Source organism: Nycticebus coucang, chromosome 11 (assembly GCF_027406575.1).
Source record: "Nycticebus coucang isolate mNycCou1 chromosome 11, mNycCou1.pri, whole genome shotgun sequence".
In the NCBI taxonomy this organism is placed as follows: Eukaryota; Metazoa; Chordata; class Mammalia; order Primates; family Lorisidae; genus Nycticebus; species Nycticebus coucang.
In genome coordinates, this window is record NC_069790.1 from 75,566,861 (window position 1) to 75,581,455 (window position 14,595).

General features: G+C 38.7%; 1 protein-coding gene across 1 annotated transcript in view; it reads right to left on the bottom strand.

The window, feature by feature from the left end:
• RELN (reelin) overlaps window positions 1-14,595 on the bottom strand; it is a 533,405-nt gene that overhangs the window by 355,211 nt on the left and 163,599 nt on the right. The window lies entirely within an intron of this gene.

Genomic DNA, 14,595 nt, shown 5'->3' on the forward strand with positions numbered 1-14,595 from the left:
AAATATCTATAATTTTTGTTTTGCTATTTTAATTTGCAGCTTAGTTTTTGGCTTTCAGCATCATTTATTGTAGTGAGAAGAATAGATACAATCTTCTTACCCCTGCTACAATTCATAGCATGCAAAATTTACAAAAGAGAGAAAACAGTCACTGGTTAACTAAATGGAAGGTCTGTGGGAAGCCAAGAGGACACAGCTACGGAAACATCCTCACATGTTTGTGTGGTGTGACGTGCATGCCTGAAATTTCTTAACTAGAGATTTATTATTTTGAATATTAGTTGATCTATGAATTCTCTTTCTCTACTTTAAATATTTTACTTTGGAATTACTTTAGATTTATGGAAAAGTTGATGAGATAGTACAAGAGAATTCCCCTGTACCTTTTACCAACTTCCCCCAATGTTAACTGCATAATGACTATGGTTCATTTGTTCATACTCAGAAATTAACATTCAGATGTTACCAGTTTTTCTGATAAAGTCCTTTATTCCCCTCTCCCCCCAGCATCCAATCCAGGATACCACCTCACATTTAGTGAGATGCCTGTTGTAAACACAAAAATGTCCAGGTTGTGTACTTTATTATATTACCACACAACCCTACTTTAAACTCGTTTATTATATCAATTTTTTCCTAGAAGGAGAAGCCAAGGGTGGCATGAAAAGCCTGAGCCTGTGGGGGTATATGGAGGAATTGTAAAGGGAAGGAAACGCTGCCAAGAAAAGAGGTGACAAATCAAAGCCAAAGACATTCAGTTCTGCCCAGGGCAGGCCCTGTGCAACTACGTGTAATTAGCATCCTCAATTACTGTATCTGACAAATTAATTTTCATTGGAGAGAAAACAACAAATCATTAATTATGGTAGTAAGTCCAAGATTAAAATCTTTGTAATGTGGCTGTCACACACACTGTGATTTGTGCCCTGGGTCAGCCATCCTTTTGCTTCTTCAGCCTTTCCCAGCTCCTTGCTCCTGAGAGTTAGCTCTGTGTGGACACAGGCCATTGCCCAGCCCTGGACAGCACTACCCACTGCCTTTGCAGTTCTGATGTGGAGCATACGTCCCTGTAGGCCCTTACCAGCTTCAGTCTTGTTCTGATAGCAACTTGAAGGCAAAGGTGAATTTTAAGAAGGAGCAATGTTCGTGTACTGTGATTAAAAACATGAGCTCTGCAACCAAGTCTGGGTTCAGACCTTAGCTATAGCGCTTCAGAGTATTGAGAGCTTGGGCAAACCAAGGAATGAATGTCTCTAAGCCTCAGTTTATTCATCTGTAAAATGGGGGCAATAATAGGACCCAACTGTTACTGTTGGGAGGACTAAATGAGTTGATCCCCTGAATAGATGCTAGGCATATATTTATCCCTGAAACCCAAAAGGTCTAAATGAATTCTAAAGGGAGAAAGGAAAAAAATAGTGCTTTAGCCCTATCATCCAATAATGTTTGGATCTCTCTGATTCCTCAGGTATAGGATCTTGGGGACCAGTCACAATTCCTAAGAGCCTGTGTTATCTTCTACATATGTCCTTCTCTGCCAGGTAGATCTACGACCCTGTCCCCATAAGGACATCTCTGGGGCACTCCTTTTCCTCCTCCCATGGTACCTCAGTACTTAGGACCTAGATGCCTGTTCCTAAGACCCCCTGGTTTAATGCGAGGCACATTCCAGGCACTAGGGATAAAGCAATGAATAGAAGATGTTTTGTGTTCTCAAGAAACATGTATAGCAGGGTCACTGAAAGCTAGAGCTTTAGATGCTAACCACCCTTCCTCTAGGTTCCCAGAGTTACCTACTGATATTCTTGTTACTGGGTACCGACCAAGGGCAACTTGTAGTCTGCTAGTTGGCCCAAGGCCTCTAGCCATTCTCTGCAGTAGTATCAGTTTCCCAAGCATTGGAATCAAACCTACCTGCTCCTATCTTCCTGCCCGCCATGTGTTGGGATGAGCACTACACCCAGTAACAAACTTGCAATTTACAGTAGCAAGGAAAACATCCATGGCGTCACTCACGACTTTGCCAGTAATAACGAATTGAAATGGTGTGCCAGAATTACATTCAGTAGCTGGTTTATAGATTCCAGCACTCTGTACTTCCAAGTCTCTTCAACCTTGGGTGGGAAACACTTAAGAAATCCTCCGGCACAGTTAGTTTCAAATCATGCATTATCTACCAGCAGTTGGCACTATTATATGAATAGATCTATTTACAGAGGATGCTCTTATAATTAGAACCTTGGCAAAGTTGTATTGTTCAACGAACTGTGGCTCCATAGGGAGAGGTCAGTGGACCTATAGTCCATGTTCCTCTATTTGTCAGGGTTCCTGCATCACCTCTCACATTCACAGCCCAGTGTGTGCTGTCAGCTCCTCTAGCTACTGGCCCATCTCCTACCTCAGGACATTTGCAGGTGCTGTGCAAGTATATTTCGGGGGAAGCCACTTACCCTGACCAACTCCTAGTCATCTAAAACATCTTCAGAGAAGCCTTCCTTTCCTCCTAGCCTAAATCAAATTCTTTGTTATAGCTGTTCCTGGCATTTGCCATAATTAACTATTCTATTTGTATAAAGTATAGTAGAGTGGTCAACAGCATAGGCCCTGGAATCTCAGTCTCAATCAGATTTTAGCACTTACTTTAGCACTCAATCAGATTTTATTCACTCATGTGAATAAAATGACTTTTCTGAGCCTCACCAATTATAGTACCCACTTCATAGGGTTATGGCAAAGATTCATTTTTTTTTATGGTAAAGATTTAAATAAATTGTCCACATAAAACACTTAATCTGGCGGGGGGCGGAGCAAGATGGCAGCGAGTAACAGCTTCCTTGCATCTGGGCACCGTGAGTCTGGGGAGATAGGACTCCAGGCATCTCTGGCTGGTGGGAACTGCCTATCATCACTCCTATGAGGACACAGGGAGTCAGCGAGAGACTTCTGGACCCCAAGAGGAGGACTAAAACAGTGGAAAACCGGCAAGTGGTCGCGTGTGTTCAACCCGTCTGGACCCGCCCACAACTGTAAGTTCAGTAGCGGCGAGACTGCAAACCAGAAAGGCCTTACCTGTGAACTCTTTTGATGTCCTTGGACTTGGCACTGAGTTGAACTGCCTTGGGGAGGGCCTGAGTGGGAGTGCGGAGAACTTTGGCCGTTGTCTAGGGCCCCAGTCTGAGCCGCTGAGCCAGACGGAGCTAATAGTGTTTGGCGGTGGGTCACACGGATCCATTGTCAGTGATCTGCCCCGGCAAGCTCCGCCCTCAGGGTCACAGAGCTAGAAACGGGTGGGAGCTGGTAACCCAGCAACCAAGTAGCCTAAGGGTGGGGTCTGAGCCGCCTTGCAGCCCTAACCCTCAGGGGCAGAGTGAGACCGGTTTTGGCACACTGAGTAAGTGGATAGCCACTTCAGCAGCGATTCCAGCGAGAAAGCTGGGAAAGCTTCTGCTCAGCAAGTTTACAAGTTCAAAGTGCCTTTTAAGTGGGCTGAAGAGAGATTTAGGGTGTCTACCTGCTGGGGTTTGAGAAATCAGCAGCCTCCAGTCGTATCGGAACTGTGACTAACATCCCATACCCCAAAAGACCACGTGTTGCCCAGACAATATTCATCAACATATACAAACTGCTTTGTTTTTGGTTGTGTATTTTTTTTTCTTTTTTTTTTGTTTGGTTGGGTTTTTTTGTTTGTTTATTTTGACGTTGTTGATGTTCTTTTGTTTCTTAATTTCAATCTTTTCCATACAGATCCCTTTTTCTTTCTCAATTTTTCTAGTTTAATTATAATTTCCCATTGCTGCCTTTTTTAATAACTACAACTTCATTTTTGCTAGTGTTTCTACCGCTATCACTTGGTTTTTCACCCAATTTTATCGCCATAAAGTTTTCTGTTTGCTTGTTTTGGTTTGAGTTATAGCATTTTTGTCTTTCCTCTCTACTTGGTGGAGGTGGGGTACTGTGTCTGACCAGGTTAGCAAAGAGCTGCTGACCTCAAGGGAACCACCCAACTGGGCACCCAACCCCCAGAAGGTGGGGTTTTTTAAGGTCGTGTCAAAGTACCCTACTGTACACCTATATTGCCCTGTCTCCCTCTTTCTGTGCCTCTCTTCTTTTTGTCAATATTCCTTATCCCTACCCCCTCTCCTTTCTCTATCTTTCTTTTTTTTCTTATCACTCGGTCCTCCTTTCTTTCATCCCTTTTTTGCTCTTCAACCTTCTCACCTTTCTGGTCCTGTAACCCTTAGTCCACAGGCACGAGAACTTAAAGAGCAAGAGGAAGTGAAAGGAAAATTAGGGCAAGGAAACAGATAAAAGAAATCACTCATGAGGAAGAATCAGCAGAAAACTCCAGGCAACATGAAGAACCAGTCCAGAACAACCCCGCCAAGGGACCATGAGGTAGCTACTGCAGAGGATTCCACCTATACAGAAATGTTAGGAATGACAGAAAGGGAATTTAGAATACACATGTTGAAAACAATGAAAGAAATGATGGAAACAATGAAGGAAACTGCTAATAAAGTGGAAAATAACCAAAAGGAAATCCAAAAACAGAATCAAATCAGAGATGAACGATATGAAGAATATAAAAACGATATAGCAGAGCTGAAGGAAATGAAACAGTCAATCAGGGAACTTAAAGATGCAATGGAAAGTATCAGCAACAGGTTAGACCATGCAGAAGAAAGAATTTCAGAGGTAGAAGACAAAGTTTTTGAGATAACTCAGATAGTAAAAGAGGCAGAAAAGAAGAGAGAGAAAGCAGAACGTTCACTGTCAGAATTATGGGACTTTATGAAACGTTCCAACATACGAGTTATAGGAATTCCAGAAGGGGAAGAAGAATGCCCCAGAGGAATGGAAGCCATACTAGAGAATATTATAAAAGAAAATTTCCCAAACATCACCAAAGATTCTGACACACTGCTTTCAGAGGGATATCGGACCCCAGGTCGCCTCAACTCTAACCGAGCTTCTCCAAGACACATTGTGATGAACCTGTCCAAAGTCAAGACAAAAGAAAAGATTCTGCAAGCTGCCAGGAGTAAGCGCCAGTTGACCTACAGGGGCAAATCCATCAGAGTGACCTCAGACTTCTCTAATGAAACTTTCCAAGCAAGAAGACAATGGTCATCTACCTTTAATCTACTTAAACAGAACAATTTTCAGCCCAGAATTCTGTACCCTGCTAAGCTAAGCTTCAAAATTGACGGAGAAATCAAATCATTTACGGATATACAAACATTGAGGAAATTCACCACAACAAGACCAGCTCTACAGGGAATACTGTTCTGCACACTGACCACCACAATGGATCAGCAGCAAAGTAAGAACTCAGAAATCAAAGGACAGAACCTAACCTCCACACTGATGCAAAAGATAAAACTAAGCAATGGACTCTCACCAAATAAGACGAATAGAATACTACCACACTTATCAATTATCTCAATAAATGTTAATGGCTTGAATTCCCCACTGAAGAGACATAGATTGGCTGACTGGATTAAAAAACACAAGCCATCCATTTGCTGTCTGCAAGAAACACACCTGGCTTCAAAAGACAAATTAAAGCTCCGAGTCAAGGGTTGGAAGACAATTTTTCAGGCAAATGGAATTCAGAAGAAAAGAGGAGTTGCAATCTTATTTTCAGATACATGTGGATTTAAAGCAACTAAAGTCAAAAAAGACAAAGATGGTCACTTTATATTGGTCAAGGGAAAACTACAACAAGAAGACATTTCAATTCTAAATATCTATGCACCAAATTTAAATGCTCCCAGATTCTTGAAACAGACCTTACTCAGTCTGAGCAATAGGATATCTGATAATACCATCATAACAGGGGACTTTAACACACCTCTTACAGAGCTGGACAGATCCTCTAAACAGAAATTAAACAAAGATATAAGAGATTTAAATGAGACCCTAGAACAATTATGCTTGATAGACGCATATAGAACACTCCACCCCAAAGATAAAGAATATACATTCTTCTCATCACCCCATGGAACATTCTCCAAAATTGATCATATCCTGGGACACAAAACAAATATCAACAGAATCAAAAGAATTGAAATTTTACCTTGTATCTTTTCAGACCATAAGGCACTAAAGGTGGAACTCAACTCTAACAAAAATGCTCGACCCTATCCAAAGGCATGGAAATTAAACAATCTTCTGTTGAATAACAGATGGGTGCTGGAAGAAATCAAACAGGAAATCACTAACTTCCTTAAGCATAACAACAATGAAGACACAAGCTACCAAAACCTGTGGGATACTGCAAAAGCAGTTTTGAGAGGAAAATTCATCGCTTTAGATGCCTACATTCGAAAAACAGAAAGAGAGCACATCAACAATCTCACAAGAGACCTTATGGAATTGGAAAAAGAAGAACAATCTAAGCCTAAACTCAGTAGAAGAAAAGAAATCTCCAAAATCAAATCAGAGATCAATGAAATTGAAAACAAAAGAATCATTCAGAAAATTAATGAAACAAGGAGTTGGTTTTTTGAAAAAATAAATAAAATAGATAAACCATTGGCCAGACTAACTAGAAATAGAAAAGTAAAATCTCTAGTAACCTCAATCAGAAAAGATAAAGGGGAAATAACAACTGATCCCACAGAGATACAAGAGATCATCTCTGAATACTACCAGAAACTGTATGCCCAGAAATTTGACAATGTGAAGGAAATGGATCAATATTTGGAATCACACCCTCTCCCTAGACTTGGCCAGGAAGAAATAGACCTCCTGAACAGACCAATTTCAAGCACTGAGATCAAAGAAACAATAAAAAAGCTTCCAACTAAAAAATGCCCTGGTCCAGATGGCTTCACTCCAGAATTCTATCAAACCTTCAAGGAAGAGCTTATTCCTGTACTGCAGAAATTATTCCAAAAAATTGAGGAAGAAGGAATCTTCCCCAACACATTCTATGAAGCAAACATCACCCTGATACCAAAACCAGGAAAAGACCCAAACAAAAAGGAGAATTTCAGACCAATCTCACTCATGAATATAGATGGAAAAATTCTCAACAAAATCCTAGCCAATAGATTACAGCTTATCATCAAAAAAGTCATTCATCATGATCAAGCAGGCTTCATCCCAGGGATGCAAGGCTGGTTCAACATACGCAAGTCCATAAACGTTATCCACCATATTAACAGAGGCAAAAATAAAGATCACATGATCCTCTCAATAGATGCAGAAAAAGCATTTGATAAAATCCAGCATCCTTTTCTAATTAGAACACTGAAGAGTATAGGCATAGGTGGCACATTTCTAAAACTGATTGAAGCTATCTATGACAAACCCACAGCCAATATTTTACTGAATGGAGTAAAACTGAAAGCTTTTCCTCTTAGAACTGGAACCAGACAAGGTTGTCCTCTGTCACCTTTACTATTCAACATAGTGCTGGAAGTTCTAGCCAATACAATTAGGCAAGACAAGGAAATAAAGGGAATCCAAATGGGAGCAGAGGAGGTCAAACTCTCCCTCTTTGCTGACGACATGATCTTATACTTAGACAACCCCAAAGACTCAACCACAAGACTCCTAGAAGTCATCAAAAAATACAGTAATGTTTCAGGATATAAAATCAATGTCCACAAGTCAGTAGCCTTTGTATACACCAATAACAGTCAAGAGGAGAAGCTAATTAAGGACACAACTCCCTTCACCATAGTTTCAAAGAAAATGAAATACCTAGGAATATACCTAACGAAGGAGGTGAAGGACCTCTATAAAGAAAACTATGAACTCCTCAGAAAGGAAACAGCAGAGGATATTAACAAATGGAAGAACATACCATGCTCATGGCTTGGAAGAATCAACATTGTTAAAATGTCTATACTTCCCAAAGCAATCTACCTATTCAATGCCATTCCTATCAAAGTACCTACATCGTACTTTCAAGATTTGGAAAAAATGATTCTGCGTTTTGTATGGAACCGGAAAAAACCCCGTATAGCTAAGGCAGTTCTTAGTAACAAAAATAAAGCTGGGGGCATCAGCATACCAGATTTTAGTCTGTACTACAAAGCCATAGTGCTCAAGACAGCATGGTACTGGCACAAAAACAGAGACATAGACACTTGGAATCGAATTGAACACCAAGAAATGAAACTAACATCTTACAACCACCTAATCTTCGATAAACCAAACAAGAACTTACCTTGGGGGAAAGACTCCCTATTCAATAAATGGTGTTGGGAGAACTGGATGTCTGCGTGTAAAAGACTGAAACTGGACCCACACCTTTCCCCACTCACAAAAATTGATTCAAGATGGATAAAGGACTTAAATTTAAGGCACGAAACAATAAAAATCCTCAAAGAAAGCATAGGAAAAACACTGGAAGATATTGGCCTGGGGGAAGACTTCATGAAGAAGACTGCCATGGCAATTGCAACAACAACAAAAATAAACAAATGGGACTTCATTAAACTGAAAAGCTTCTGTACAGCTAAGGTGACGATAACCAAAGCAAAGAGACAACCCACACAATGGGAAAGGATATTTGCATATTTTCAATCAGACAAAAGCTTGATAACCAGGATCTATAGAGAACTCAAATTAATCCACATGAAAAAAGCCAACAATCCCTTATATCAATGGGCAAGAGACATGAATAGAACTTTCTCTAAAGACGACAGACGAATGGCTAACAAACACATGAAAAAATGTTCATCATCTCTATATATTAGAGAAATGCAAATCAAAACATCCCTGAGATACCATCTAACCCCAGAGAGAATGGCCCACATCACAAAATCTCAAAACTGCAGATGCTGGCGTGGATGTGGAGAGAAGGGAACACTTTTACACTGCTGGTGGGACTGCAAACTAGTACAACCTTTCTGGAAGGAAGTATGGAGAAACCTCAAAGCACTCAACCTAGACCTCCCATTCGATCCTGCAATCCCATTACTGGGCATCTACCCAGAAGGAAAAAAATCCTTTTATCATAAGGACACTTGTACTAGACTGTTTATTGCAGCTCAATTTACAATCGCCAAAATGTGGAAACAGCCTAAATGCCCACCAACCCAGGAATGGATTAACAAGTTGTGGTATATGTATACCATGGAATACTATTCAGCCATTAAAAAAAATGGAGACTTTACATCCTTCGTATTAACCTGGATGGAAGTGGAAGACATTATTCTTAGTAAAGCATCACAAGAATGGAGAAGCATGAATCCTATGTACTCAATCTTGATATGAGGACAATTAATGACAATTAAGGTTATGGGGGGGAGCAGAAAGAGGGATGGAGGGAGGGGGGTGGGGCCTTAGTGTGTGTCACACTTTATGGGGGCAAGACATGATTGCAAGAGGGACTTTGCCTAACAATTGCAATCAGTGTAACTGGCTTATTGTACCCTCAATGAATCCCCAACAATAAAAAAAAAAAAAAAAAAAAAAAAAAAAACACTTAATCTGGCATATAGTAGGCTCTAAGTAAATGTTAGCCCCACTAGTAATTATGATTTAATATAAAAAGTATTGGTAATAATACAAGTTCTATAGGGCAGAGGCTACTTCCTCTTGTTTACTGATGCTCTGCCGCACACGTCTAGACATGGGTGTGATCCATGGCACATAGCAATGGTCAATTAATATTTCTTCAATTAGTGAAGGAATAAGAAACAAAATAAATACAGATCAGTTTTTTTCATGGTCAGTGTTTACTCTTCAGTTGGTTTGTGCATGAAAGTAAGAAAGTGAGCGCAACATGGAAAGATCATGTAAGTTTCCTAAAATAAAGAGAAAAAAATAAAAGAAACCATTTTATAATATTCAAAATTTAGACACAGGTGTTTGAAGAACTCTTTGGAGAGAAAGAAAAATGATCAAGTGCTAAAATTACCATTTTCAATAACAAAATATAATCAAGATATGACCAAAGAAACAAGTAAAACGGATATTTGCTTCATATGATGCAATGCATATGTTCCCAAAAAGGAATATCAGGGCATTCTAATATTAAATGCACAAAGGGAGATTGCCAGTTAAAAAGAACTGCTAGTGGAAAACAAAACAAATCACAATCCTCTAATTGGCATTTTTCTGTGTACTTGAATTTTCATATATTAGATTTACTCTTAGACCAAGATTCACCAGAATTTAAATTAATTTAAGTATAAAAGTGCTGTAGAAGTCACATAAGTTCAAGATACCCAAATGTGAAATTTAGAGAAGCATTTTGTTCAATAGCAAAGGATAATATTAGCACTGTGCATTAAATCCCTAAGAAAATAAACTAGACTACCAATATAATTGCAAGTCTCCTTATGAAATCAGGGTACCAGTTTCATTTAAAGGCTCAGATTGACTTCAGGGATGGGCATATAACTACATCTGAAATATCCAAGCAGGGATTTTAAACGTGTACCTGTCATATAAAATGCAGATATAAGAATTCCTGCAATGCTTTTTTTACTGATTGAAACAAAAACAGAGCCGCCTAAGTAACTATGATCACAGTACAAAACTACATTAAGAATCCTGGCATTTTTTAACATGAAATAAACCAACAATATTTGTTTCACAAGGTAATGTATATTGTAATGTGTTATTTTCATATTTCTAAACAATACATAGGATGAACCTTCTCAGACCCTGTTTCCAAGTGAATTTAAATCTGGGTCCAAATAGCATCACCCACAAAGGCACAAGAAAACCAGCGTGTTGAGTCTTCCTTGTGAGCCAAGAAGAAGCTCACTTTTCCGCTAAAACTTTTTCCAGCAGCACTAAACATACTCCATTCTTTATAACCCAAATGCACACTTTATAGAAGCATTCACAATGGCAGCTTCTTCACCCACCATTTCACTAAAGGTGTTTATCTTTTGTTCATAACTATTGAACTCACCATGACGATGATTAAAACATCTTACTATCCCCATTGCTCTGAAATACATCTGAACTCGTGACTTGCTTATTTAATTCACTGACTTCACTTACTGCTTCTTCATATGCTAGATGTCTTTCATATAGTTAAATATTCTTTCCTTATATAATAAACTCTTAAAGAGCAGGGATTGGGCAATTTACACAAAAGACACCTGACTGGAGTGATGGCAATTTAAGATCATGACACTAACTCTATGACTTTGCCTGGTGCTCCAATGGTTGATTCAATAAATTCTCTTTGGCACGTCCTAAGTATAAGGCTTTATGCCATTATGCTCTGTGGAATGTAGATACTCAAACCTCATCATCAAATTGCTTAGAGATTGCAGTTAGATATTCAGCTTCCAAGGCTGGAAAGAACTTAGAGACTTTTAAAATTTTCCAGGCACTCCTGCAAATGATAATGAGTGACTCTGAGACTTGATGGCAGCCTTGACTACCACACTTCCAGGACAACAGCATTGGCAAGGCTATAGGTCCTGGGATGCTGTCATTTTCCTTCTGCTCCTCTCCTAGCAACAGATGCAGTTATAGGAAATGCTTTAGATGTCGGGGTTCACTAGGTACTTTAAAAGATGGAAATTTTCATTGTATACAGTTAAGATTTAATAAAAAAATTAAAAAAAATTAAAAAATTAAAAAAAAAAAAAGATGGAAATTTTTACAAAGGGTGAAAAATGTACCCCAAAATATCTTAAGGCTATGAAAACTGCTGGGAATCTTTGAGATCTGTGTTCAACATCTTCAAAGGATGTGTCATTGAAAAGGCGATCTCCGCCATGTAATTAGCTTCACCTTCCCCACATCAGAGAGAGACAGGGTCTTTATCACATCCGTTTATTTATTCCTCATGTAGGAGGAAAAAACTCCTACCATTGGGATATTTTTAAAGTGTTTGTATCTTTATATTTGAGATATATGTTTACTGAAAATTTTGTGTAAGTTGATTTAGTTTGGGGTTACATGAAAGGTTATTTCAAGTACATGTAAGAATTTTTCTAAATTATGTCTCTAATTTACCTGTATGATGGCTAACAAACTAAAATATTAATAAGAAGAAATCTTAAATTTCATCTGAAGTTGCTGGAACTTTTTTCTATTTCAAATAGAATGGCACTAAATAGTGGTCTGAAAGGAAACCCATCATTTCTGCTCCAAAAGCCTGACAAATGAGGAATAATGCCTATTATACCATGCAGGTCACAGCCTGTCAGGTAAGCATTTCTTACTGTGAGCCAGCGACACCGCATATATTAGCTATGTAAATGTGAAATCTGCACACAGCTTCCAGGTTAGAATGTGCTTAAAGAACGAGGGTCATAAATAATGTGTAGGAACGCCTAATCCGCTTCTACGGTGCCTGGGTATCCACAAATTATTCATAAAAAATAAGAAGATCTTTCAGACAGGTCTAATAAACTAATGTATGTATTACTAAGAAATAATGTAGAAAATAGTAATAGGTTATTTCTTGGTAACAAATTAAACTCCTAAATCTTAAATATTAGCTGCAAAATAAGTTAGAAAGCAGCCCTGCTCATGTTATTCAGTGCAGGTGGCTTCGCATGATGTGTTTTCTCTCCATTCTTTGGTAAACATACAGCCAACTTAGCTTGAATGTGAGGAAGTGAACAGAGTGTCATGAAAGAATTATGAGCAATTTTTCCTGATTAGGAGGTATAGCAGGGACTTGCCTTTCATGAAAGAATTTAATATCTAACCAGGCATAATATGTATACATATATATGTAAATATGTATGTGTGTGTACATACGTATATATATGTCATGTATATATATATAGCATATGCATACTATAACATATAATACTATTTTTCATATTACATGGCTGGATACTTTCCAGGCACGCCTCATATACTATATATATAACATATATATTATGTGTAATGAGGTATCTAATACATATTCCTTCAAGTTGAATAAAAAATCAGTCTCAGTGCCAAGAAGCAATTCAAAAGAGAACTAGATTCTACCCTTGGTTTTGCCACTGACCGTCTGGTCTAGTGACCTTGGGCACGTGCCTGACCTACGCAGCAGACTCGTCGTCTGAAGATGGGAACCAGAGCCGGCTTCTCTGAGTATCAAATAAAGCCACAGACATGAAAAAAAAGGGGGGGGGCTCTGTAAACAGTAAAAGATTCAATACATGTAGAGAACTGAAATTTAATTTCCAAAGATCCTTTTTAACCAATTTTAGACACACAAACATGCTTGACACGCAAGTTCACAGGAATAGACACATCCACACATAAAAACATACAAAAGACAACGATATGTGTTGCCCACTTTCAGATTTCTAAAACTGTCATCGACATTTCAGCTCTAACCCTATTTGCCATGTTCTAGTATTCCGTGCAAAATATTTAAAACAATGCACTAGAGTATATGTTAGAGAAAGGACAGGGTTCACCCACAACCTGCCTTCTAGCTATTTGGATTTTATTTGAAGAATTCTTTGCTTAGCCATCGGTCTGGTGCTCACTTGATCTTGAAGGTGTAGAGGATCTTTCACAAGTTCTTTTAACTTAGCAATGTGTGCTATAATTGGTCACTTAGTAATTTATAAAATGAAGTATAAGCCCAATTTCGGGCTTTTACTTAAGGGACATGCAAAGTATGGTCACAGAGGTATCTAGAAAATTCCTGTATTAGGAAAAGAGGCTATAAGGGACACTGAATGCCTTTCCCAAGCGTCTGTCTTCCCAGATGTTCCACAGGGATGGAACTCAACATGGTTTACAGAATGTTGTCTTTAGCTCAAAGGAGAAAGAAAGGGGAAAGTAACATGTGGATTTTGAGTTGTGAAGTGAGGAGGAATCAAGGTTTTACAACTGTGAGTAGTTTTTTCCCATCTTGAAGAAAAATGCTGTAAGAGTTGGTAAAGAAAATATAGTGTGCATCTGTAAAGAAGCCTACATAAGGTCATGCTCACTTTTTCAGAAGAGAAAGACACAAGACTACAAAATATAATCAAGAAGAGAGAAAGACGCAACTTTTCACTAACTTCTCAGGTAAGTGCCTGCTAACTGCTATATGTTTATTTATAATGATAATTCTGAGGGCACAGGGCATTTCAGACTAGTCCACTGGTTAAAGTAATTATCTTTGGTATCGAGTGAGAATAGAGCTTCCTGTAAGTATCTTCTGATAAAAATCATAAAATATAATTTATCTCTCTCACATTCTAAGAAAGAAGGAAAACAGTGAATTGAGTAACCATTAAGAAAATCCAAAAGATGATTTGTTGCCTCTTTTAAAATATCAGTTTACCTTCTTCTTGGCCTTAAAAATCAAGTACTACTGAAACTTAAGCCATTAGAGTTGGTATAATCTTTTCAGGATAGATTAAGTCAGGGAAAGTATCTCTTTCTTAGTATCCTAATAGCCACACTTAATCTTTCACCAAGTACTTCCCAGCACATAGTGTATTACAGACTATTACAGACTACTTTCATGAAAGCACAAGAAATCCTAGAACCTTGGGGGGCAGGGCGGGACAATCACCTGTGCTCAGGAGTTCAACAAGAGCAAGAGCAAGACCCCATCTCTACTAAAAAAAAAAAAACAGAAAAATTGGCCAGGTATCATGAGAGCTATCTGTAGTCCCAGCTGCTGGGAGGCTGAGGAAGGAGGATCATGAGAGCCTAGGA